Here is a 24,966-nt window from a genome sequence, read left to right on the forward strand (position 1 = left end):
GTTTCTTTCAGCTCAGCCTTGGCCATTTAGATGCCCCCCACCCCCACCCCAGAACATACCATCTTTATTACAGAATTTAAGATTACTTATGGTTTGATCTGGAAAATAATCCAGGCCATCGTTAATGGAAATTTTTAAATGTTGTCAGACCTCAGTCAAAGTGGGAAGAACCCCACCTTTTCCGCAATTTCATTTCAACTCCGAAAGCACCGTCTCTGTAAAACAAAGCCCCGAGTGACAAATTCTCTCTTTGTAATGGCTGAATACACACCTAGGCATATTTTGGGCACAATGGGATTTGCTAATATTCTCCATGTTAAAAAGGCTTAATGAAAACTACAAAAGGTGAAACAAAGGAAATCGTCCAAAATGAAGGCTGCACACATCTGTGAAGAAACAATAGCACATTACTTCTGCTAAGACCCTGTGCCGACACCAGGAGAATCGCTGCCCTGTCCTAATTAAAGTGTGTCTCACCGAACTCTCCTTGATTGCTCATTATTCATGAGTCCGGACTCCATGCAAACAAAGTCAACCGGCTGCTGAAACGCACCTCCAAAGACACATAAATTGATGCAACATCAGACTTTCCAAAACAGAGGAGAACCAATAAGCATCATTCCCCACTACATGCACTCTTGAATCCAGGTAAAAACAATATTCCTTCATGACCAGGGTAGCTGTTTAGCAGCCGAGCCTTCTCCAGGAGAATATATTATAGTCCGGGGACACTGGAGTACGCGTGATATTAACAAAAGCGAGATGAAATTAAACAGATGACATGATGAACACGCTTCATTTCATGCATGGCCCTGTTTTTCCTGCGAGAGAAAGCCTCAAAGTAGTTACCATGAACTGAAACTTCTTCACTGTCCCCGGCAGCCGGTGCCCCCGATGCGCTACAACAAAGGCAGACACCTTCTCCCGGGTGCCCTGCTCCTTCTTTCCCGTCACCAGCTAAGCACCTCCACCGTTGCAAGAACACCGAAGAGTATCTCTGTATCTATGTCTCCAATGCAGCATAAAGAGTGCTGTGGAAACCTATCAAACTGGCGAGCAGCAGTGCTAGCAACCAATGAGGAGAGGCTCATGCAGAATCCAGCACATGCTCTCTGAGGCGCAGGCTGTCACCAGCGCTTAGCAGGCTGCTAATCTAATTATAGCTAGTTTGCTAGCACAGAGCTCTTGGAGCGAAGCACAGGAGCAAATTAAATTTTAATAAATTAAACCCCACAGACAAAAATCACCTTGATTTCCCGTCATTTTGGAGATTAATGCATCACCTTATGAACTATAACTGATTTTTAAAAGTGCATTCTTGTTTTTTTCTCCAACGTAGAGAAACAAAGAGTGGTTAAATCAATGTACAGTACTACCAGCTTACTTAAACTTAACAGATGCCAGCACTGAGAAATAATAAAATCGATACTAGCCGGATATTAAAATCTGAGTGCTGTAAGACTGTGAGCCTCACTTTATTTACCCTGGTTAGCAATTTGCCACTCATTTGTCCTAAAGTGCTAATTAATCAATCAATATCACTGGAAATACTGCGCACATTTCCATCCATAGTGGAAAAGGGCTAACGAAGGGGTCAAAAGTCATAACCTTGACTATGGTGATAATTCCAAGCTACAAGAGATGGAAAAAGGGTATCAGAGGTTATTATAAAAGCAAAAATTAAATAAATTTGCCCAACTCACAATGTAATGGTAAAATTAGTTCTAGAAGCCAATTCCTGTGAGAGGTGTTTTGATGCGCAGGCAAAAGGCACGCATCTAACCATCAGACTGGCTGGGTTTAAGTTCTGGATCAGCTATTTCCTACCTTTGTGACTCAGCAAGTGACTGGATTTCTCTGTGTCTCCGAGGCAATAATGGGAGACACCTTGCAGGATTATTGTCAATGATCTATTAGCACTTAGCACGGGGCCTGGCACACAGTGAGTTCCAATCAAGCAATTATTAATAGCAGCAATCTTCTTGCTACATCGTATTGTCTACCTTCTTTTCCAGCATCATACTATAAAAAATTATCTAAATACTTCTCCACCGTTGGGTTTTGTCAGAAACATCATTTAGAATTAACAGTGACAAGCTAATGGCAGACTTGAATAATCACAGAGAATCATTATTGGTATTCACTCTAGTAACAAAAATAATTATACCCCCTTTTTGTCTATGTAATTCCTACAGTTTCACTTGACTCTACGTAAACCAATCTTAAAAGGTATTTTCAGGAAATTATAGGCATATAATAGTATTTCATTAATGATTTGCAATATCGATTATGATATACATTTTAAAAATGTTTTCTATTGAATAAATTGGGGAAAGTTGATAATGAGAAGTTTGATAAAATTTAAAATGACAGATTTAAGAGAAGTCAGCTAGTCAAACACAATTTTTCATCCCTATAGCCTGTTTATATATTTGTTCTCCCTTAGAGTCATTTCTCTCTTCTTGGTATGTTTTACAAAATTAACAATCCTGGGGTGATATTAATCAGATCTGTTAATATCTTAAGCTTTCCTTCAGTAATTCCCAGAAATTGGTATGTTTTACCAGTCAAGTTCTAATCCAATGATACTATGCAAACCTTTCACTTCTGTAGTTTTGTTTTGCTCTGATTTTCATTTGAAAACCTTCATAGAAAGCGGCCGTTCTCAAAAGGCATTATGATTTGCTCCGAGGAACCAAATATCCCCAGAGATTAATCAGTAGCCATGGAAAAGGAATCATGCCTAAGGATCATTTTTCATCCTCTAGTCTTTGTGTCCCACAACCTGTTTGGGAAATAAGCTACAGAATGGGAAGGCATGGCCCATAAACTTCAACAGAGAGCACAGAAACTCAGGATGCATAAGCTCAAGAGTGGAGAAGTATGGAGAAATGTACACAGAGACAAAAACTCTGGGAAAATATGATGGAGACAAGCCTGCTAAAAAGAATGATTGCTGGGTGCGCTACCCGGAAGCATCGACCATTGAATTATCAAAGTGCAATCAGTATCATCAGGAGCTAAATCTCCAAGAGGAATTGGCTTCAGTGATTTGGCCTAAGGCACAGCTCCCCAGAGGCTGCCAGGATACAGACTAGCAACACTTCCAGGCATTTATCTAGGAAACATCGAACAGCTCTGCCTTCCCCTTCATTTAACAGGCTGCTAGCTCAAAAAAGGCACTTTAAAAGCCGTTTGATTAATTTCTCTCATGCCTGTTTTGTATAAGAATTAAACAGACCCTTTCAAAGAAACAGAAGCCACCGTCCTTTCTTTGGTCTTATCTTTCAACATGTTTGGAACTAATATTTGTTTGAAACTGAGTAACAGTTAATTGGTCATCTGTCACTCTGCGAGGTGAGCCTACATATTCTTTTGACCTCAGGAAGGAGCACTTTTTGTCTTTGACCTTTTGTCAACTCATCCTTGATTCTGCAAAAACATTCATTCCCTCAATGAACACTTTGTGGCACCTACTGTGTGCAAAGACATTGCTGGACATTGAGAATAGTGCAGGGAGAGAGCCAGAGTGTTCTGATTCCTAATGGAGCTTCCAAGCTAATGAGGTAGATAAACATTAAGTGATTCATTAACAAATAAGTAATTACGATGGGGTAGACTGCTGTGAAGTGGGGGTGGACTGCCTGGTCTGTGGCTGAAGGTTTCTGGCTGGAGCGTGGGTGAGGGCCAAGAGTGTGTGAAGGTCCTGGAGAGGCTGTTGGGGCCCGAGGACAGAGCAAGGACACGCAGACACAGCTGCAAACAGCATACACCAAAGGGGAAGGGATTTTGGTTCAACCCCTCTGAAAATCTGACTGCTGATTCCTCTTCAGTTCTTTCCAAAATTAACAGGTTCCCACTATCTTCCAAGTCAAAACCTTCACATACCCTTCCTTGTACAAAGAACAAAAATGTGTGCATTTCACATTTGCTACACTGGGCAAGGAAGACAGTCACTCACCAGAGACACCGTTTACCTCTGGGAATGGATTTCCTCAAGTTCTGCTTTGATTCTCTAAGCTTCGAGAACAAGGAGAAGGAGAAAGCCTATGTGTCAAGAATTTCCATGTAGAGTTTTGTCAAAGTTTTCTTTCCTTGGTACAGAAACCAGGGTTCACATACTAAAAATTATTCCCTTTAAGCCTATGGCTTCTAGATAACTTTAGACTGATCAGAAGTGTCTCAGTTTTGGTTGGTTGCCAAACTCCCAACTTGCTGAAAAGGGATCCAGGAGGGCTGTTTCTGCTCTGAAGAACAGGATCAGTGTGTAGGGTGGGCTGCTCAAAAGCTGGACCTCCAGGACCTATGATCCTTCTATTTGGGGAGCCCCAGCCCAGCTCTATTTCCCACCACACTGCCAGGGGAAAGAGCAAGGACCAGCAGTCGAGCCACAGTCCAGGACGTGCCATGGATCCCAACTCTTGTAGAGTATGGGTTAGCAAGTGTCAGAACAGCCAGCCTGGGATGGTGTGGCCCTGACCAGTAGTATTTCCATTATGGGATTTCAAGCCACCAACTGACATGAAGTGAAGTCACCGTACATGGAATTGGGCAGAGATGCTAACAATCAGCTCCCCTCAGATCATGCAAGGGGTGGCTTTAGCATACCACCTACTCCCAACTCCAAGGAAAAGAAAAGCATGCCCAGGTTGTGAGAGTCTCTTCTGGCTACAAGGGGTAGGCCAACTGGTGGAACAGCATAGGAGTAGGTAGGAGGTATAGTGCTCCTTCTTTCTCTGTTCATAACACCTAAACCCTGGCTCTTCATCCATTCCTTCCCTCCTTTCTCTTCCCCCCTCCTTCTTTCTTTTTCTTCTTTCTTTTCTCCTTCCTTCTTTCCTTCCTTCCTTCTTTCCTTCCTTCTTTCCTTCCTTCTTTCCTTCCTTCCTTCCTTCCTTCCTTCCTTCCTTCCTTCCTTCCTTCCTTCCTTCCTTCCTTCCTTCCTCAGAATGCAGCATACAGGGATCCCTGGGTGGCGCAGTGGTTTGGCGCCTGCCTTTGGCCCAGGGCGCGATCCTGGAGACCCGGGATGGAATCCCACATCGGGCTCCCGGTGCATGGAGCCTGCTTCTCCCTCTGCTTGTGTCTCTGCCTTTCTCTCTCTCTCTGTGACTATCATAAAAAAAAAAAAAAAAAAAAAAAAAAAAAAAAAAAAAAAGAATGCAGCATACAGGGTGCTCAATGCAGGTGTAAAGGTGACAGGATGGGAAAGACGAAATGGGGTTGCTGGAAGTTACCCCAGCTGCTTCCAAGGCCACTTTTAGCTCTCAGGCCCCTCTTCATTCAGACACTTACCATGCTGCCCTGTTTACCATGAAGTGACCCCCCCCCCCCGTGTGAATAGGACCTCAAAAGTTCCTTTACACATCAGTGCAGGATACCGTTCTTGGGAGTCAGTTCTTGGGGCCGCCTGGGAAGCTGTCTGCTGAAAAAGATAATTATGTGTGGATGATCATCTTGCCAGGCCTCACAGAGCAGACTGCATGAGTCTTCTCAGGAGGCAGGGGCTCGGTTTACAATTCAGTTGTGTCTTGTAGTGTCTTCTCAAAGCCTTGCCTATGCCATCGCCTTTTTTCTTTTAATGATTCATATTTTATAGTATCAAGGAGGAGAGACGGAAGGATAGGAACAATGAGACAGCTGAGGAGTTATGAATTTGAGGGGTGGCTGGCTCAGGAGAGACTGTCACGGAGGCTTGCTCTGAATGGCCAGCAGCTGCTAGCACAGTGAAGATCCAGCGCAGCCTGAACACCTTGGTTGAGGGACTTCACAGGACCCACAGGTATGTTTCTGGACAGCACAAATCAGGGGGCCTTGACCACAGTGTTTGGACAGGTCATTTCCCAGGGGTCCCCTTTCCCCATTTCCTCAGGCCGCTTTCCTGCTGTAGCCCCCTATGATAAACCTATGAAATCCTAGAGGCTCTCAGCCTCTCTTACAGTTTGCCACCCTATTCAATCCATGGACCACTGAGGTTAGGACTTTGGATTTTAAAATGGCTTAATCATATGTCAATATTGCACTGGGATTAGCCCCATTATGCCTATTTAACCAGGAATGTACCTGGCTTCTTAGGCCTAGAAGGCAAGAAATCACTTGATAAAAGAAGCAAACAAAGAATTTCTTAGGTATGGGACTGTCAAAAAAGTCTATAGAGACAAAATTCGTATCTATGTCCCATACCCTCTGTATCCTTCTCTAACACTTAGCACCCTGACCAAAAAGTACTAAGTGCCTACAAACTTAGCCGACTGCATCAGTCTGCTCAGCCCCCACACTCCTCAAGTCTTAAAACTAACCAGCCAGTCCCTCATCCTCCTATAGGAAAACACAAAGCTGGACTCCTGTTCCCACTTAGTTAACTTTGCAGAAGAAGTACACAAGACTCCTGCCCTGGAGGTGAGCTCTCCAACTTGTTAAAAGAATGGTAACTTCAACATTCAGCATAAGGTGGCTCAAATTAAGGACCCACAGAGGGACTTCTGTGCAGGTCGATAGGGTTAAGGAGAGAGCTAGGATAGTGCAAAAGGGACTCTCCTGCCCCCAAAATCTGAGAAACTAAATGATTAGGGTAACATAAGGAAGTTTTGAAATTTTGATGCAAAAAGCACAGTTACATGAACATAGCTTAAGAAAAACTTCATTAAGAGTGTTTTATATCTCAGGATTCTAACTCACAAACAATATTCTTAGGAAAGCATCATTTTGATTCACCTGTTTTCTAGAGCAGCCCAGTTTTACCCAAATGATTGTTTCTTAATTATAAAGTCAAATAGTCAATTAGAGGGAATTTTAAAAGTCTCTCATTGCACACAACTTTAAGCACTGCATAATAAAAGAACTTCTATATTCTCCAGAAATCAAAACTCCTTTTTTTCATTTATTTTTTCCCTTTCTTTCATTTATACTTACATACATCTACAAGTCAAACATGGGTTTATTCAGCTGATGAGATAAAATGTACAAGGACATTTCTATACACGGCTAAGTACATATTGGTATCAGAACCCACATGTCCAAATGGCAATGGACAACAGAGAGCCCTGCATGAATGGGCATTCAGGAATTAAAAATTAACATCACTAAGAAACTCTTGGGGCACACGGGTAGCTCAGTGGTTGAGCATCTGCCTTTGGCTCAGGTCTTGATCCCAGGGTCCTGGGATCGAGTACCACATGGGGCTCCAAACAGGGAGCCTGCTTCTCCCTCTGCCTATGTCTCTGCCTCTCTCTTTCATGAATAAATAAATAAAATCTTTTAAAAGAGGAACTTTCTTTAACAACAACAAAGGGGTGGATTAAGACATCAGCGATTTAAACCTTAACAGGAATGATTTTAAGTAACCAATAACACTAATCCTCGGCATTCTGACTTGCAGCTTTTAAGATATGGAAGTTAAGAACAAAGAAGAGAGGGTTATTTCAGAATCTAAAATACTATGGCAACATTGCTTCAGTAGTTCAAGAAATGTATACTAAGCCCCTATTATGTGATCATGGATCGAGAATATATCCTCTCCTTCGATAGAATTTACAGGTGAGAGAGGCAGTAGGCACCTGGGAGTTTTGCTTCCTGGGGGGTGGGGAGGGTGGGGTGTGGAATTCAGGAAGGAGAGCCACAAACTAGGACTTGCTCAGGGACTCCAGACTCATTTTGTTTCTATTTTGTTCCTTTTCTCATGAAAACTATTTTTGTTCTTACACTCAAAAAATTAGTTACCCCATGGGTGTAATAATTAAATATTACTAATCTTATATATCATATATTATATATAATGATAGATAATATAAATATAGCACACATAACATACACGTTATATAAATGATCTTTTTATAATATACTAAGCTATGAATTAATTTGTAGTAATTATCCTGAGCTTATTACCTTCCCTTCTGTTCTCAAAGCATACCATGTTTTATGGACCTTGACAGGCATCTTCTAAGATGTGAAAGTGTTTACCTTATCAATAATCTCCGTTCTACTGGAAAGGCTCCGGATTGGACTCTTTCTCTACTGACCATGGATAATTCCAATAAATGGATTAACATCCTAAATTGTAGCTTTGTCTTCTAAGTGGAATGCATAAACATTTCAGATTTCAGTTAAATGACATTTCCTATAATTATAAATAGTTCTGTATAGCATCAGCACTGGTGCTTGAGTCTATCTCTACAATTATTGTCCAAAATCAAGGCGTATCCTCTTGCATGAGTAATGCATGCTGCTATTTTAAGCAAAAGCTTCATGGAAGAACTTCAACTATGCATGGTATGAATGCTCATAATTATGTTTTAATGTACTAACTTTGAAAGATTACTTTCATCCAAACAAATATGAAACTACAAAACATAATTTGTTATGAAATTCATCTGGGGTCTTTCTGAAACTTTCGAAATCAGTAGAAGCCAAAGGATAGGTGTCCTGAGAAGGGTCATATCAAAATTTTGGACGTTATAACCTCCTGAATGATGCTCTTTGGGAGAAATTATGTTGCTAGAACATCATCATGTACTTCTCACCTCCTATCCCATTATGTTTTGTCCCAATCTAGCTACCTTCCAGCTGGTAACCTTGGGTAAATTACTGAACTTTTCCATGCTTGAATTTTCTCATCAGTAACATGAGGATGATGAAATTATGTGGATTAAATGAGTTAATATATACAGAAAGCATTTAGAGAGTACCTAGCATTTTGTAAACATTATCTAAGTTCTCCACACTTGGCTGACTGCAAAATTAAACACCCAGGCTAGATGGCATTAATAGTATTAGAAAAACAGACCCTCTCCTAGAAAAAGAAGTGTATAATATTAATATATAATCATCATGCCCTGAGCACAACCCACATGGGAAATGTTACACTGTTAAGAGGTTGTTAATAACATCTAGAAATTCTGGGACTTAAATAAACATGGCTTTTTTTTGGGGGGGAGGTGCAATTTGGGAAAGCATATTGAAAACTTTACAAATGTATACACCTTTACCCATAGCCATCCACTATGGGAAAATCATTCTAAGGAATATGAGCAAAAATAAATTAGAAATAATTGAGGATATATACAAAAAATACCAAAAATTATGGTATTTGTCATATCACAGTATCCCTTATAGAGCAAAAAAGAAAGAGAGAAAATCATATTCAATAACAGCCAATGGGTTACATAAATTATGGTGTATAAATAAGATGAATGGAACATTATACAGTTATTCAAAAGTGATATTTTAGAAGGGGATTTATTAAATGAGACTATCAGCTAAATATTAAGTGAGAGTCCTAAATCAACATATATTATGATTCCATTTTTGTTAAAATTACCTCTCTGTGTACGTACACATATATGTCTGAATACATACAGAGAAAAAGTCTAGGAGCAAATACCATGATGTGAATCGTTTTTATCCCTGCATGGTTGGCTTGTCTGAATTTTTAAACTTTTCTACTGTGCTATTACTAACATGGAACATAAATTATTTATTTAAACTTTGTGTTTTTCCCCACTCCCACCCAAGGAAAAGAAAAACCTGAGGTGGCAAGTTTTTAATGAGTATAGCCCCTCCAATGTCTCAGGCTTGGAGATTCTTGCTGCCCCATGTCCTGGTCAACAGATCTAGCCTACAGCCTGTCTTCATGGTGCAACTTAGCTTTGCTCACCAGCAGGTAAGTAACTGGCTAGTAAGTAGCAGCCCCAGCAAAAAAGGATTTTGATGAGCTAACTGCTCCCAGCCATAAGTCAAACCATTAGAGTGGGAATCAAAAGTTCAGACTGGACTGTCAGTCACTTTGCTGATTAGACATCAGAGCAAGCCTCTGCTGGCTCCGGTGTAAGCCCTCATTGCCAAGTGCAGCTCAACTATTCCTTGCCTTAGTTATTTGGATAATTCTCTCCTTTTACCTAAAAGCATTCTTACACACTTGGAAGACATGGCCAAGTTCAAATGCCTGGAAAGAAGCCAGTAAGTTTAAGTGATGAAGGAAATGGAAAATAATTTCTCTGGATATAAAGTTAGGAACATTAGCATGCTTCAAGATTGACTGTGGACCGTGGCAGGTTTCTGAAGCCTCATGGATTGTTACTACAGTAGGAAGTGAGTTTAAAATACAGTAAAGCAAAACAATCACCTTTCAGTATCTGCCTCTACAGACTTTTTTTACATTCACAGGTGAAAAAAGTCTTGTGAACCCCGGCTCAGTATCATTAATAGATAATGGTTCAAAGGTTTTGTCAGAAAGGTGTTTCCATTTATCTGTGTATATTTTAAAGGTAATTTTATTATATCTAGGGACCAATTTTTAAGTGCCACAATAGAAATTAGTGTGCAAGTGGGAGTTACTTAAAAGAAATTTGCTTTGAAGTAACCTGAGCTCTACTCCATCTATACTGTTAGGTATGTAATTACCTGTAAAGCAAGACTTTTTTTTTTCCTACTGAAAATAATCACTCTCCCCACCCCATCCCACCCAGTTTCTTTTTTGAATGTTAAGTTTTTCATACCAGGTGACTCATTTCTGAATCTGGATTCCCTATATTTCTCCTGTTCCTATTTCCACATGTAAACATTCTTTTTCATGGTTTCTTTTAGAGCAAAGAAACAATTTTGCATTATGTAAACCTGTTATAGGCAATGACAATAATTATGGGACCTTCATTTAACTAGTGTTCTTTTGGAGCATTTAGTGCTCAGTGATTTTATTTTTACTTATTTTTTAAATTTATTTATTCCTGAGAGAGACAGAGAGAGGGGCAGAGACATACACAGAGAGAGAAGCAGGCTCGTTGTGGAGACCCCAATGCAGAACCCCATCCCAGGACCCTGGGAACATGCCCTGAGCTGAAGGCAGATGCTCAACCACTGAGCCACCCAGGGGTCCCCGCTCAGTGATTTAAGGGGAGAAATAATGTGTCCTTCAAGAATGAGGAAGAAGTTATTCGAAGAAAAAGAATTCTCTGAAAATAGGAACATTTGACTAGAGAAGCAAGAAAATATGTGTTATTTTATTTAAGGTTCTATCTTGGGTTATCACTTCATGCTTTATGGACACAATAAGGAACAAAGTTAGTCCACCAAACATTACTGAGACAGTTTGTAAATCTCTAGTGATATCTGAACATCATTTCTGTGGATGTGGGTTCTCTCTGCAGGGAATGTTCTCTAAGTATGGTGCCAGTGTATCAGAGGGAACAAGCATAGGAAAAGATAAGCTTCACTGCATATTATTTTTATCGTCTGTATGTTATTAACTTTGAAACTAGAAGCAGTTTGAAGGACATTAATTCACCTTTAGGAAACTTTCTTGGGCTTTTCTTTTGCTTTATTTTCAAAGTCAGATTACAAGCTAATTTACATTTCAAGTATTCGATTACATTCCTCTTGAATTGACTGCTCACGATCTTTGCCAAATCAGTGCTTCCATTCAGGGAAAAGCTATTTTAGTTCTACTGCAGGCAGGTCTTCTAATGAAGAGGAGAGTTTAGATTCTTCTTACATGGAATAGCACATGATAAATGTTTTTTTATCATAACATAAGTCTGAGTCAAGCCTACACAAGTGGCCTGTGTACTAAATTATAGAGAAGGCTTTTAAATTAACATCACAGGGGATCCCTGGGTGGCGCAGCGGTTTGGCGCCTGCCTTTGGCCTAGGGCGCGATCCTGGAGACCCAGGATCGAATCCCATATCGGGCTCCCAGTGCATGGAGCCTGCTTCTCCCTCTGCCTGTGTCTCTGTCTCTCTCTCTCTCTCTCTGTGACTATCATAAATAAAAATCAATAAATTAAAAAAAAATTAACATCACAGAAATGTTCTGTAATAGTAATAAATGGCATAAAGTCCCTAACAGGCTGGAGGAAAAGCACTAGAGGAACCCAGAGGGCGGCAACAGAAACTGCCCACTTGATACACTTTGATGGTATTTGGCACATTTTATAGACTAAAGAAGCATTTGCAGTTTTAATCATCTTCTTTCAAAAGCATAATCTTTACATTTGTTTTTAATGTTATTTGAGAACAAATACAATTTGAATATGTGATGTGAGTCAAGGCCAGGCTTTAAAAAGATAGTACCCCATGTTCCATTATCTTGAAAGTGAGTTGGGGGTGCAGGAGGTGGTTCTTAGTTAATTTCATTTTGCCTACAATGACCACAGCTTATCCACACAAAAGAGCAGATCCTGGGTTTTGGATGAAGTAATTAGAAATTCCTAAAGGTCCTGATTCTCCATCAGTAGTGATGGGTGGTCCACTTGGTGAAAATCAATATTCCTACTCTTTTTGATGCTCCAGGTGAAAGAGTCAGGGCCCTGCAAAGGTGGGCCAGAGCACTTGCCTCAAACCCAACCTAGGATAGGACAAGGGAGGAAGGGCAGAGAAAGAAGATCTTTTTTGATTTGTAATTACTACTTTTCTTAAAATTTCATCATTTTCAGCAAATGGAACTTAAACAGAATTTCTTCTATTATGTTTTTCTTTTGGAAAAACGTAATCTCTGTCCTCCCAAAAGATGCCCAAAATGTTAATGCTGGGTGTTAATGCTGTGTTAATGCTTTTGGATAGGATGTATTTTACAGGGAAAAAAATACTCCACTGATAACCAAGAAAGAGCAGTACTAAAGTACTGTCATTTCAAACACTGGTTGGACTCAGTTGTGTGAAATTAATTGGAATTTCAATTAACCTATCTTCCTTTTTGATATACTAGTTTTGGGCTGTTCTATAGTCTATGTTCACTCAGGCCTTCATACATATTTCTTTTCAGCATTATTCTTGGACCTAAATTGCAATGAAATGGAATCTATTACACCAAATTTTTCATATCTGAATAAACCGAAGTAATCCAACTGCAAAACAAATTCCACCTGCAAAATTCCATGTCAGAGTCAAGTATTAGTGATGTTTTACATTTTGTGGAAATGTGTCCATTGTGAGGAACCTGCATGCTGGGTCATCTGTGCTTCCACTGATAAGAAAGCATCTTCCTCCTAGAAAAGGACCATAATCTATTCCATAAAGACAATGAAATTCCAACATTGTGGCATTAATAAGAATCAACTGCTAGATCAATGAACCAGAAGAGTCTAGAAATAGATCCACAAATACACAACTGACTTTTGACAAAGTAACTCCGACAATTCAATGGAGAATAAAGAGTAATCTCAATAAATGATGATAGATAGAACAGCTGAATATTCATTGACCCCCTACCTCACACCAAAATGATCAACTTGAAACAGATAACAGACCTACAAATTAAAATCTAAACTGTGAAGTTTCTAGAAAAAACAGACGAGAATATTTTTGCAAACTTAAAGCAGGTAAAAATTTCTTAGAGTCAAGAAAACACTGTTAAAAAGTTGACAAATTGTTTTTTAAAAAAATTAAAAACCTCTGCCTATCAAATGACACTGTCAGAAAAATGAAAAGGCAAATACTACATGGGAGAAAACATACCTAATACATATGTCTGAAAAGAACTTTTAGACAGAAAAAATAAAGAGCGACAAATCAATAACAGAAAGACTAACAAGCCAACTTCTTAAAAAGGGAAAAGGACTTGAATAGCACGTCGCAAAAGAAGATATATAAAAGATGTGTAGGCATGTGAGGAGGGACTCATCATTAGTTGTGAAGGAGATCCAAATTTAAACCCAATAAAACACTAGTTCGCAGCCACTCAAATCACCAAACATAAAAGATGACACCTAATGTTGGCAGAGATGTGGAATAACTGGAACTTCCACACACTGCTAATGGGAAAGTCTGAAGTCAGTCAAACATTTGGCCTATGACCCAGCAATTCCACTCAGAGGTATTATCCAAGGCACAGGAAAGCCCACATCCACAAAAAAACTTGTTCAGTGATGTCCATAGTAATTTTATTCAAAATGCCAAACTGGAAACAAGCCGAATATCCATTAGCAGAAGATCGGAGAAAAAGCAACTGCACTAGATACACACAATGGGATACTACTACTCAGCAATAAAAGAAACCAGCTCCTGAAACAACACTATGGACGAATCTCAAAGACATGCTATCAAATGAAAGGCATCAGCACAAAGGGTATTTACTGTGATTCCATTTATATTTACTTAAAAACAGATAAAATAATTTATGATGATAGCAGAATAATGATTTTGTCTGGGGAAACTGAAAAATGGCAAGAGAGAATTTGTTTGGGTGATGGAAATGATCTACATTTTTATTAGGCTCATTCTAGGAGAGTATTTGTTTGCTAGACCTTCCTTATCAAACTGTACACCTAAGATTTGTAATTCTTACCTCAAAAGAAATCCCGTAGTTTTTAAAAGAAATTACCAACACAGTCGGCATTACAAAGTTTTCAAGGTTTTGTTGCTGATTTGACATCTTCCTAAAACTATTTTTATTTTAAATTCTTCTGAACTTGCCAACCCCGTATTTATGTGTAGTATGCCATATTTATATATAAAGAAGAAACAATGACTTGGTCCCACATAATTCATGTCAGTTATAGTTTACTCATTTGAAGGTCATGTTGCACCTTTATGTTTAGATTACTCTATCAGGACCTGAGAATTTTTTTTCTATTTATAGGCCCCAGGAAAGCTTATTTGCAACAGTTAACCAGTTAGCACCCATTTAAAACACCTTTCTTGTAAGTTATTTTCACCTTTTCTGCTTTTACCTGACCATTTTTTTCTCTTTTGTCTCGTTTGTAATAAAGCAGTTTTCTGGAAGAAATGAAAACACATCTTACAGGAAAATACTATATCCATTTACCTTTCTTTTGACTTGTATGTCACAGAAATGAACTCAGTTAAGCATCTCAAGGTCATAGGAGGCTTTTAGACAGTGTTGGGCTTGAGTATCTATGTTATTCCTTACTAGTTACATGGATTTAGGTAAAATGATTGAACTTCCTTAAGACTCAGTTTCTTCTTAAATAAAAACAGTTGTATGGATAACTCTTTCACAACTTTGAGAGGGGACAGGAGAGAAGGAAAGGTGGGAGCTGGCTCCCTGAAACTAATAAGGGGGTGTACGGTCTGTAGAAAATTTTAAAAAATAGCCCAGCCCCATGCAGACAATTTCAAAATGTATCAGTGATAAACTGCCTGTCCCCAGGGACAATGCAAAAGAAATGAAAGCAGCGTAGTCTGCCCACCTGCAAGGGTGAAGGGAAGGAGCAGGAGAACACAGGATGGGTTGAGTCTTCTATTCACTTCTGGTCCAGGAACAGCTAACCTTCACTGAATATTTTCTCTGTGCCTGGCCCCAGGAGGAAACACATTAGTCACTTCCTCCTTACCACAGTTCTATGAAGCAGGTACTAACTACTGTCACCGTTCTGTAGTCAGGTGTCACCTGGGGGCTGCCAGCAGGTACTTGTCGAATCAGGGGCATGCTGGCCATGACCCTGACACGCACTCTTGCCACCGTGAAGCCACACTACAGCTTCTGAGCTTCAGAGCCTTCTCGGGGTGACTGGGAGGGGAGGAGGATGGAGCAGAAAAGGTGGGGGTCTCTCGATGGAAGAGAGTCATCTTGGAGAATTTGGATCCTCAGGCCTGATTCACAACAGCACAAGAAAAAGCCATTTAGAGGGCAAGAGCATCTGGTTATATTCCTTAGGAAAATAAACTAGTCTCATTTCCCAGGATCCAAGAAATGGGGATGAGCAAGCAGCCTGCCAAAATTACTTCAGGTAGCTGATTCAACGTACCATGTGTGTGTGTGCGCACGCATGCGCACGTGTGCATATCCAGCACGCCAGCAGCACCTGACCTGTGCCAGCATCATGTGCCCTAGCAGCCCTGGCCGGATTTCCCCAGGGCTGCTGACCTCCCCGAGGAGGGCAGGCACCCACTGCAGGGGCCAGCAGAGGAGAGCAGAGCCCTTCAGGCAGCCCATAACCGGCTGAGTGTGCTTCATGGCAGTGAGCTCGCCCCTCGGCTCTAGTGTGCATGTGGCTATCAATCAAGCACTAATTAGATTTTGCCACATTGAACGCAACCCCTCTGTTGCCCTCATTTGCCAGGCCTGGATGCATAAGAAAGGCAGAGCACTCCCACTGAAAAAACAAGACTTCTTTGCTTTGAGCATTGTGTCCTGCCTTGGCCCTCAAAGCACAAGACAGCCACGGAGAGAACGTTCTCTCGGGGTCCGGGCTGTATGACAATACCCTGCCATTATGCCAGTGATGGGGATGGAAAGGACACGGGGAGAGAGGGGATCTGTCCTTATCATATTGGAACACATGCTAACAACCCAAAGCCTATGGAAAATAGAACAGCAGTTCAAAGAAATTACGCTTTAGTATGAAAATGTAATTAACCTACCAGAAAAGCAGTGAAATCTTCACAGACGCACGCGCACACGGAAGCCTATGCAAACCAAGCACTCGTTTGATTTTAGTAAAACCAATTCGGCCTTCACCTGAGGCTATACATATGTCAAACTGGGTGGCTTATAAGGGAGACCTCTGGAGACGTGTGAATTATGCCTTCACAAAGATTTTAATTTTAAATGTTATTGAGCCCTGTGAAAATGCAATCTAATACTTAGGTTATATAGAAATGCCAATGTTCCCTTTCAGTGTGACCTGAAATGTTTTATATTTTACATTTCCACACATTGTGCTTAAGTTAAATACATTTTGATGACCCGTGGAAATGGAAGTGCTATCAGAAAACCAAACAATGCTGAATTTTTATTTATTTTAAACCACTGGAACTCTTTTCTCAAGGGACTCTTCCTGACACCTTTAAAAAGCCAGAGATATCAATGATTCCAAAATTACGTTATGACTGAAAATTTTTAGTCTTAAAAAAAGTTATGTATTTTAGACCACAGTTGGCAAACGTTTTGGTCAAGCGCCAGATAGTGAGTATTTTAGGCTCTGCAAGCCATGCAGTCTCTGTCATGACTTCTCAACTCTGCTACTGGAGCATGGAACAGTCACAGTCAACACATGAACGGATGGTCGTGGCTGTGTTCCAATAACACTGTATTTACAAAACCTGACAGTGGGCTGGTTTGGTCCATGGGACATCATTTGTCAACCTCTGACCTAGACTAGACTAAAAACAACGTGGGAATCTGTGTTGTTTATATATATATATATATATTGGAAACGGATACTTCAGAGCAAAAAAGAAAAAAGACCTCTAAATAAGCAATTCTTTGTATCCAAGTGGATAATGTTAGATGTGGCAAATGTTTCTAGAGTTTCTGGAAGTTGCTAATCTTTATCAAGAAGCAGAAGACTTGAGGGTGTTTATCCTTTCTTGCACACAACATATTAGCAGGTGTTAATGCTGAGCACAGCTGGAAACCGAGCCACGAGCCACGTCCCATGCGTGACTCAAGATGGCTAGAGAAAGTGTTCTTACAAGGGAAGGAATGGATTCATTTGGCCAGGAATGGATCTCCACAGGCCCAAAGCACCTAAAAAAAAAAAAAAAAGGTCACCACTGCTACTTAAGAGCACAATTGATTCGCTCAACTTGAAAAGGGCACTTGAAAATGCTGTGCACACATAACAGTAAGGGAGTGGGGGAAAAGCAGGATATATTTTTCTCAAATGATGCAAAAGAATTTTTGCTTTCACAGGTTGAAGGAAAATTAATTGAAATGTAATCTTTAGATCAGGAATGGTAACTATTTAAATGTCAAAAGGGAATATAACCTGAAATGAAAAAAAAAAGAAAGATGCCATACAGGGGTAGGAGAAGGGTGAGCCTGTGCAAATGAAGTCAGAGGTGTGCAGTCAGGTCTGAGCAAATGCTCAAGGCAGGTAGAAAGGACAGGTGCGCTGGACTTTTAACACATATATCAGGATGCGTACATTCAAAACACTGTTTGGCCTCACTGCTCACTGTCCTGGGTGACAAGGCCAGCATGCTATCCTCATTCCAGAAGGTCAACCAGATGAAACTCAAACTCTCAAGGTTTGCTGCTCGAGCTCTTTCTGGAGCACGAGAGGGTATGAATAATGATCTCAGTTCCCAAAGACTTTATATCACCACCTGTGTGTCTCGTTTTTAAAAAGGTACTACTGTGACAATGTAGCAATTCGATACTAGATTAAATAGCCCATCTGATAATATGATGGAAAATGGAGAAAGGAAAAAAAGAAGAGAAAGTACTATATAGTAATTGTTAATTTGTAAGATTCAGGAATAAATAGGTAACTTGCCTGAAAAAGAAATTTATGAACTAAAGAGATTACTTATATAAAAATGGATGTGTCCATAGGAAGAGGTCTTTTGCTTGTGAGAGGCACAGCTCTCCCCACTCCCACCAACTCCAATGAGGCTTGAGCTATATACACCAGTGCTGGGGCTCTCAGTAAATGCAGATTACACAGTGGTCCAGAGCCTACTCTCACCTCCTCTCAACTGCCCTCTTTGGAGACTCCATCTTCCCTATCCCCTAAAGTCCCAGAAGGTACCCTCCTATTTTTGCCTATCAGTTTAGCTATCTAACTGAAGAAATATAGCAAAGTAGAAGTGCCTGGGTGGCTCAGTTGGTTAAGCATCCAACTCAGTTTTGGCCCAGGTCCTGATCTCAGGGTCATGCAATCAAGTCCCATATCAGGCTCCGCACTGAAGGAAAGATCCTCTTTCCTTCTCCCTCTGCCCCTCCCCACTTGTGCTTGCTCCCTCTCTCTCTCTCTCTAAAATAAATAAATAAATAAATAAATAAATAAATAAATAAATAAATAATTTTTAGAAATTTTTTAAAAAGTAAACTATACAGCAAACTATGGGACTTCTTGCAAACCCCATCTTGAAAGCCACACTGACTGCTTATCGATTCTTTGGGAATGAAGTTGAGGTCTAGGATGAGATACATGAATGCTTCACTTACTCTTGTTCAGCTGGGGTTGGAAGGAGGCCCTAGGCTTACACATCTATTTGCCCTTAGGAAGAAGAGATCTGCCCCTAGACCTGCTAGAACCTTCCCAGCAGGAGGTGGCAACAGGGATTTCATACCCAGCTTCACTTCCCTACCCACCAGAGTCCAACATATAGTACCATATGTTGAAAGCAAACTGAAATGTTAAGAGTGAGTTGAAGTGCTGGAGAAAAATAGAGAAACACTTTACCATTGAGGTAAAACAACTGAAAATATTTCACCAATATTCGGCCTCCAATTTTTTGTTTGCCTTTTCTATGGTGACTGTCTTAGGGTCCTCGTGGCCTTAGGTGCCATATATGTGCTAACTACTTCCCCATGTATATGTTCAGTCCATCTTCTCTCTGGAACTCCAGACGGGTACCACCAGTAGCAATTCAGCGCCTTCCTTTGTATATTGTCAGGAGCTTAATCTTTTTTTTTTTTTTAAAGAGTTTATTTATTTATTCATGAGAGACACACAGAGGAGAGGCAGAGACAGAGGGAGAAGCAGGCTCCTCACAAGGAGCCCGATGAAGGACTCGATACCCAGACCCGGGATCATGCCCTGAGCTAAAGGCAGATGCCCAACCACTGAGCTACCCAGGCGTTCTAGGAGCTTAATCTTAAGGGACCTCCCGAACCCCCTCCTGATCCTATGCCCACCCTGAACTTCTCAATCATTGGCAGCATCTTCCTTCCAGGTGTCTTGGCCAGAAACTCTGGAGTCATCCTTCATGCTCCTTTCTCTATCATACTGTGCATCCAAGATGTTATTAAATCCCATACACTCAATTTCAGGATACTTCCAGAACCTGACCTTTCCTTACTACTCACCACCCTCAACCTCCATACAGCTGGACCTTGGCCCAAGCTGCCAAACCTGTGCTCTGAATTACTGTGTCTTACTGGTCTCAACCAGTCTCACACAGCAGCCTGGGAGACCCTGTTAAAATGAAGGTCAGACTCTGTCACCCTTGTCCCTACCCCTCTAATGACTTTCCATTGCCTTCAGGGCAATAGCCCAAATTCTAACAGCCCAACAGCCCACTCTACTCTCTGACCTCACTTCTGATAGCTTGGGACTCCCCCTCCATCCCATAAATGCTGCCCTCCTGGTCGCTTCCTCTGCCCAGTGCCCTTTCCCATAGAAAGCTGTACTGGCTGGCTCATACTCTCCCAGGTACAGGCTTGACCAGTTCTCTGTTGCTGTGTAACAAATTACTATGAACTCTGTGGCTTAAAACAGCCCCAGTTAACATCTCACAGTATCTGTCAAGGCCCAAGTGTGGCTTACCTCCATCCTTGGTTCCAGGTCTCATAAGGCTGCCACCACGGTGTCCTCTGGACAACTTTCCTTGAGAAGCTTGGGGTTCCCCTTTGAGTTCCTGTGGCTGTTGGCAAAATTCAGTCCCTGGGGCTGCAGGACGGAGGTCCCAGGTTTCCTGCTGGCTGCAGGCTGGGGCCACTCTCATCCACCAGAGGCCACGTGGCCTTCTCACAGCCAGCAGGAGACTCTCTAACCCCAGTCTGCAGAGATGCAGTCTTAGATAACATCATCTAATAGTTCCAGCAGGATACCACTTTCACCATGCTCTGTGAGCCTCACCACCCAATACAAGGGTCATCCTCCAGCCCTGCCTAGCATACCCTCTAAAACGCTACTGCCTCATCCTATAACACACGTCTATCCCTTAGCCTTCAGTTTCCTGAATACTACTTTTAACCACTCAAAATATCAAATATATATTATTTATCTTCTGTATTTCTGCTCCATCTCATGGAAATAGAAGGCTCTCAAGGACAGAACTCACTGTTTTTGTTTCCTACCATAACCCCAGCTGTAGAAGAATAGGCTCAGAGCAGGTTACCAATAAATATTTATGGCATGAATAAATGATTTACTCTGTAGGTTTGCTTTAAAACCATCAGCATGTCAACATCTCTGGTTCCACCGCTACCCTGCAAATTACCATGTCCTCTTCTTACTGTGGTTGCATTGCGTCTTTCAGTCACAGAAGATGAAGCTAAACGCTCTTCTTCTCATGGTATGAAGCTCTGTAGTTTTAGCTTATTTATAGTTTTATCAGCCAACTATGTGGCAAGAACTCCACAGTGAATATCTCCAAAACCAGCATTTCTATACTTATGTGAAAACAGATCTGTTCACTGTCTGGTTCCCAGGCTCAGAGATGGCTTTTATGTTTGTTTGTTTGTTTGAATCTTAAAAAAATTCTTCAGTCAAAAAAAAAAAATGAATGGAGGAAATAGGAAGTAAAAGCCAAACTCCCTTTGAATACTGACTGAGAAAACCAGGAGCATGTGATTTAAACAAGGAAGTAAGGTATTCAGAAGCAATGAACAACCTATCACTACAGTAGTAAATGTGACAGATCCATTATCCATCTCATTTAAAGGGAGTATTGCTTTTTGCAAGAGGTAGGTGAATGGGCAAAGCCAAATGCTATAAACGTGAAATACAACTCCATGTAAAATACACATTGGGTATCCATTTTGCCCCATGTGCCTCTAGTTAGCAAAGCTGTTTGGATGATAAGAAAAATGTATAGGCACTTAAAGCAAAACTTATAAACTTGCAACAGCAAGTTAATACCAAATTGATTACTTACCTGACATGCAGCCTAAAACAGTGGTTCCATAGTCTCCATTAAAATGAACCAAACTCTACTCAGGTGATCACAGATCATACAAAGCAGCCTGATTTTCTCTTTAATCATGTTCAAGGTTCCCCACTCTTGCTTATTGTACTAGCACCACTACTATTAATGTAACTCAAGGAACTCAATTCATTTCTAAATCTCCCTTGCCACTGATCAATAAACATTCACTTCTGACTTCCTGGCTCGTTCCTGCTTCTGGCTTCTCAGCTTTAACCATAATACAGTTTCCAGGTTAATCTGCTAAGAACAGTGATTCTGGCAAGTAATTCATCTGGTCACAAAGCGAGGGCAGCTCCCTATGGTCTAGCACACCAAGTTCATAGCCTTCCCCATAGCCTCACCTGTCAAGTTCTTCTCCTGGATTAAGTCTTTACTTAACCCTGGGTCAGTTTGGTTTCCATGTTAATTGCCAAGACTCTGCACACTTGACTCCAGTCCTCATCTGGTCACTACTGGCCCTGGAGCAACTGGCTCAAAGAATACAAATCAATGAATGAAAACCACAAACAGTAAACCGTAAGCCCTACCTACTGACTGTAGTAACATCTCTTTATATGAAGAAGAGACTACTGCTCTTTCCTATAGAAATACAGTAGGGTTGAGAAGGAGAAAGCCTATCAAACATAGTCTTCAGCCTCTCAAAGTAAAAAGTGTGGAGGTACATTTGGCATTTCCCAAGGATCTTAACTGAACCTTCTGTGGAGGGAGAATTCTAACACAGTCCCCAGGAATTCCCAACCCCGTACACACCCTGCATAAATCCCAGGACAGTAAATATAATGGATTTTACTGCTATGCTTAGGTAATGTTATACAGTGCCTTAATTTTAAGATAGGAAGATTACCTGGATGGACTTCTCCTGATCTCATGAATCCTTTAAAAGCAGAGAGTTTTCTTTGGCTGGTCACAGAAGAGAAACTAAAGAGATCAGAAGTAAGAGGGATCTGATACGAGATTCTGCTGGAGCTGGTGAGAGGGCACTTGAGAAGGCCTAGGGCAAGGAAATGCCAGTGGCTTATAAAAACTTCTAGGAACTGATGGCAGCCCTTGGCTGATAGCCAAGACATATGGACCTCAATCCTGCCCAAAACCATGAATAAGCTTAGAAACCAATTTTCTGGGGCACCTGCGTGTCTCAGTGGTTGAGCGTCTGCCTTTGGCTCAGGTCGTGACCCAGGGTCCTGGGATCAAGTCCTGCATCAGGATCCCTGCAGGAGGCCTGCTTCTTCCTCTGCCTATGTGTCTGCCTCTCTCTGTGTGTCTCTCATGAATAAATAAATAAAATCTTAAAAAAAAAAAGAAAGAAACTGATTTTCCCCAAAGTCTCAACCAAGAACACAGTCCAGCCAGCACCCTGAGTGTCAGACTGTGTGGGAGCAGAGAACCCAGTTGATCCATGATAAACTTTTGAGCAATACCATCATGAACTAAGAAACAGTTGCTTGTGAAAATTTGTTACACAGCAACAGAAAACTAATACGCTTTCTTGTAAGCCAGCCATAGAAATAACATAAAATAACATCACATAAAAATAACATCACCCTGAAAGTACCTCCCATCAATTCCAGGATTGTCAATTGTCCTCATGGGCTAAATGTGTACTGAATGAGTGAAAAAGAAAGAAAAGTATAAGAAGCGTTAAAGGAAATCTCTATCCTTCCTATGAAACCATGAAATCGGAGGACGAGCAGGACATACACATCTTTAATGATAGTGACTTCTCAGAAATGTTAAAATAGGAATCAGCCCTTCTGCAATATTTTACTAATGTTCACATCAATAAGAGTAACATCAACATTATAACTTATTTAGGTTTCTATGATATATATTAGGAAAAGCGTTCATCTTTTATTCATCAAAATGGTAATTGATTATCTACTATATCCTTTGTAAGTGCTTATTGATGAATTCCAAGGAATGGTAAGATACACATGCCATCCACATAGTGTAAGAAAAAGTAAATATCAGAGGATGTTTGCCCATTGCTTTTCTTAAGAAAAAGATATGTATTTCTTAGATAGGTATTGTTAAAATATAAACATTTAGCATTTCCTTTTGCTTTTATAAACAGTCGGCTGTTATTTCAATTTATACACATTTGTTTCTACTCCATATGAGGCTCTGTGCTAGCCACCAAAAACAGATAAGTAAGTCAGCCCCTGCTTTCCAGTAACCCTCAAACTCTTAGGAGAGAGGGAAAAAAAAGTCTATTAAGAATTAAAACAAAGGGTGGCTCAGTTGGTTAAATGTCTGACTCTTGATTTCAGCTCAATTCATGATCTGAGGGTGTGAGATTGAACCCTGCCTGGGGATCTTTAAGGGTGGAAGTGGAGCCTGCTTAAGATTCTCTCTCCCCCTCCCTCTGCCGCTCCTCACTCTTGCTCACAAGCACACGCTTTCTCAAAAAAAAAAAAAATTTTTTTTTAAAGAATTAAAACAATTTCAATCAATACAATATTATTTACCGGTATGTGTGATACATAAGATGTAGTATAGTCTGGGAATTACACAATGTTTGATGTGATGGTGGTGAGTGATCAATTAAGAAAGTGTATATTTCATTTGTTTATTTGTTTGGGTTTTTTAGATTTCACAAATGAATGAAATCATATGGTATTTTTCTTTGACTGACTGTACTTAGCATAATATTCTCTAGGTCCATCCATGTTGTCAGAAATGGGAAGATCTCATTCTTTTTCATGGCCAAGTAATATTCCATTGTGTGCATGCATATGTAAGAGTGAGTGTGTGTGTGTGTGTGTGTGTGTGTGTGTGTGTGTGTACCACTTCTATATCCATTCATCTAGATGGCTATTTGGGTTGCTACCATATCTTTGCTTATTTACAATGGCCAATAAGGATACTGCAATAAACATGGGGTGCCTATCTTTTTGAATTAGTGTTTTTGTTTTCTTTTTTCTTTTTTTCAAGTTTTTTTTAAGATTTATTTATTTATTTATTCATCGAGACACACACAGAGAGAGAGAGAGAGAGAGAGAGAGAGAGAGGCAGAGACACAGGCAGAGGGAGAAGCAGGCTCCATGCGGGGAGCTGGATGGTGGGACTCGATCCCGGGTCTCCAGGATCACACCCTGGGGTGAAGGCGGTGCTAAACTGCTGCGCCACGGGGGCTGTTTTCTTTGCAGAAGTACTCAGTAGTTGATTTACTGGATCATATGTATTTCTATTTTTAAATTTTTGAGGAACCTCATAGTACTTTCTCAATGGGTAAAATGGGTGATAGAGAGTGGGTACTACAGGCTTCCAGTTATGGAATAAATAAGACAGGAGGATAAAGGCACAGCATAAGGAATATAATCATTGTTACTGTAATGGAGTTGTATAGTGATAAATGGTAGCTACACTTGTGATGAGCATAGCATAATGCACAGAATTGTTAACTCACTATGC

General features: G+C 40.6%; 1 protein-coding gene across 7 annotated transcripts in view; it reads right to left on the minus strand.

The window, feature by feature from the left end:
• The window catches only part of FAM110B (family with sequence similarity 110 member B), a 145,171-nt gene that overhangs the window by 69,195 nt on the left and 51,010 nt on the right, over positions 1-24,966 (minus strand). Inside the window, exons 3-4 of one of the 7 annotated variants that reach the window (XM_055318455.1) lie at positions 17,368-17,422; positions 15,141-15,244 (exon numbers count right to left, since the gene is read on the minus strand). The exons of 5 other annotated variants lie outside the window; for them this stretch is intronic. The gene's annotated coding sequence lies outside the window, so the exon portion shown is untranslated. Of the gene's footprint in view, positions 1-849; positions 977-15,140; positions 15,245-17,367; positions 17,423-24,966 lie in introns of those variants that run through there. One more of the 7 variants, XM_055318458.1, reaches the window with a different exon arrangement.

The sequence above is a fragment of the Nyctereutes procyonoides genome, unplaced genomic scaffold (genome assembly GCF_905146905.1).
Source record: "Nyctereutes procyonoides isolate TBG_1078 unplaced genomic scaffold, NYPRO_anot_genome, whole genome shotgun sequence".
Classification (NCBI taxonomy): Eukaryota; Metazoa; Chordata; class Mammalia; order Carnivora; family Canidae; genus Nyctereutes; species Nyctereutes procyonoides.